This window comes from Panthera uncia (assembly GCF_023721935.1).
Source record: "Panthera uncia isolate 11264 chromosome A1 unlocalized genomic scaffold, Puncia_PCG_1.0 HiC_scaffold_17, whole genome shotgun sequence".
NCBI classification, from domain to species: domain Eukaryota; kingdom Metazoa; phylum Chordata; class Mammalia; order Carnivora; family Felidae; genus Panthera; species Panthera uncia.
In genome coordinates this window covers 141,775,819-141,778,776 of record NW_026057577.1, presented here as the reverse complement: position 1 = coordinate 141,778,776, position 2,958 = coordinate 141,775,819, and the positions used below count along the sequence as shown (strand labels likewise).

At 39.2% G+C, this 2,958-nt stretch overlaps 1 long non-coding RNA gene across 1 annotated transcript in view; it reads right to left on the bottom strand.

The window, feature by feature from the left end:
* Positions 1–248: 248 nt before the first annotated feature.
* The window catches only part of LOC125934706 (uncharacterized), a 24,564-nt gene continuing 21,854 nt past the window's right edge, over positions 249–2,958 (bottom strand). Inside the window, exons 3-4 of the long non-coding RNA XR_007461496.1 lie at positions 582–665; positions 249–317 (exon numbers count right to left, since the gene is read on the bottom strand). This is a non-coding gene — a long non-coding RNA (uncharacterized LOC125934706). The remainder of the gene's footprint in view (positions 318–581; positions 666–2,958) is intronic.

Below are 2,958 nucleotides of genomic sequence, written 5' to 3'. Positions count from 1 at the left end.
ATTATCTAGTTGATGTTAATATCTACAATTTCTTGTATTTCATTAGAGTTGATGTGTCTGTGCTAATACTTCACGTTTATGAATGATAATACATGTAGGGTGGCAAACACTGTTTAAGTCACTTGAGGCTGAGTTTGTGGTTGATGCCTTGAGGTTCTTGTATCATTGTAAGTTATATAAGAGCTCTTCCTCAGCCGCAGTGGAGAGAACATTCTGTAAAATTCTCCTGGCTATTTTCTTAATATCATTGGACTTACCTTTTATTTGCAAGATGTCTATTATTACATCTGTCATGTGTCTTCCTTGATTTGGTTGGTCTATATTTTGAAAGAAAGAAAGTTCATTAAAACATTTAAATAACATATTCTAAACTAGAAAAACTACATCATTTTCTCTCAGATCTAGAGAATAGCACACTTGCTGTTTGATTTTTTGCTTCAAAAGACTTTCTCATTACTATGGACAGCTATGTGTCAGTTAAAACATTTGTCAAGAATCACTGATAAAGAATCATCTAAGCCACGGACTGAATGCAGATTGATTCTTTATGTAGCCACGTACAGAGCAATTATAGCCCCTACCCTGATTATTCAGCCACTTCATTTAGCAAACATCTGAGCAGCTCCTTTATACTGTGGGTGTATCAGAGAGAAATCAGTTAATTCCTGTAAAGGGGCAGAGAACAAATATTTCAGACTTTGGTGAGCCTTAAATAATCTGTCACGTTTACTCAACTCTCTTAAAGCATGAAAGCAGCTACAGAAAATAAATAAATGAATGAGCGTGGTATGTTCCAATAAAACTTTATTTATACAAAGGTATCAAGTACATCAAGTCAGATTTGGCCAGTGGACTGCAGTTTGCCAGCCAGTATCATAAACAGGGAGAGTGGGAGAGAAAATGGAGATGGCAGAGACTGGTCACTCTGAGGTCTAGAATGTTTTTTTGCTTCCTTCTCTGACTGATTTCTTCTCATTTTACAAGCCCAGCTCATACGTCCTTCTGTCATGAAGTCATTCTCAGCTTCACCATATACAATTAATTCTCTCTTTCTTGCACTAGGCTATTATGGCTATCAGTTTCCAAATCTACCATTGTTTACTACCCACTGAGTTCCTTGAGAAGGGGCCACCTCTGTCGTCCAGCTAAATGTGTACTGTGCACAAAGTGGCCCGTTCCCTTGGAGTTAACTAAGCAACACATGGCATTCCTCCTTAGAGAAGGAAAAATACCTCCTCCATCGCGGTATCTTTGTACATAGCAGAATGCCATTATCTAATTAAAGAATAAAAAAATAAAAAATTAAGTGATGAGAAAAACATATGTAGGGCAACAATGTGCTGCACGAACTCAGAGGAAGTCCTCATTCAAATGGAAGAACAAGAGAAAGTTGCATAGGAAGCTGGTATTGACATGCGGTATGTAAAGGAGGAAAGAGCACCTATTCGAGACCCTCTGTGTGTGACAAGCGGCCTCCAACATAACCCACGATGATCCCCACCTCCTGGTTTTTATGCCCCGTGCAAGCCCTTCCTCTTGTTTATTGGCAGGACATAATTACTCACTTCCATTGAGTAAAACACAACAAACATGATGAGATTTCTCTTCCACGTTTAGCTTACAAGAATACTGTGCCTTTCATCTCACTCCCTGTCTCCCTTGGTCACTCTGGGAGAAGTTAGCTGACACATTGGGAGCTGTGGGAAGACCACAGCTCCGGTTGACCCTTTGATGCAGACTCATCAGAGGATCTGAGCTCCCAGCTGAGTTGTGGCTGGATTTATGACTCATAGAAACCGTGAGATTAAAAAAAAAAAAAGTATGCATTGTTTCAAGCTACTAAATTTTGACCGAATGTGTTATAGCACAATAGTTAACTACCGTAATTGTGTTGAGTGTTTTAAGTACACTTCTCATTCAATCTTCACAATAAACCTACAGAGTACATGTTACTGACAACTTTCCTGATAAGAAAATAAAGCCTCATTGAATGTGTAGATAGCTTTGGGTAGTATTGACATTTTGACAATATTTATTCTTCCAATCCATGAGCACGGAATGTTTTTCCATTTCTTTATATCTTCTTCAATTTCCTTCATAAGCTTTCTATAGTTTTCAGCATACAGATCTTTTACATCTTTGGTTAGATTTATTCCTAGGTATTTTATGCTTCTTGGTGCAATTGTGAATGGGATCAGTTTCTTTATTTGCCTTTCTGTTGCTTCATTGTTAGTGTATAAGAATGCAACTGATTTCTGTACATTGATTTTGATCCTGCAACTTTGCTGAATTCATGTATCAGTTCTAGCAGACTTTTGGTGGAGTCTATCGGATTTTCCATGTATAATATCATGTCATCTGCAAAAAGTGAAAGCTTGACTTTATCTTTGCCAATTTTGATGCCTTTGATTTCCTTTTGTTGTCTGATTGCTGATGCTAGAACTTCCAACACTATGTTAACCTATGACCCAGCAATAGCACTGCTAGGAATTTACCCAAGGGATACAGGAGTACTGATGCATAGGAGCACTTGTACCCCATAGCAGCACTCTCAACAATAGCCAAATTATGGAAAGAGCCTAAATGTCCATCAACTGATGAATGGATAAAGAAATTGTGGTTTATATACACAATGGAGTACTACGTGGCAATGAGAAAGAACGAAATATGGCCCTTTGTAGCAACGTGGATGGAACTGGAGAGTGTGATGCTAAGTGAAATAAGCCATACAGAGAAAGACAGATACCATATGGTTTCACTCTTATGTGGATCCTGAGAAACTTAACAGAAACCCATGGGGGAGGGGAAGGAAAAAGAAAGAGGTTAGAGTGGGAGAGAGCCAAAGCATGAGAGACTCTTAAAAACTGAGAACAAACTGAGGGTTGATGGGGGGGGGGGGGGGGGGTGGGGTGAGGGGATTGGGGGGGGGCCCTTTTGGGCAGGGGCATTGGTGTTGTT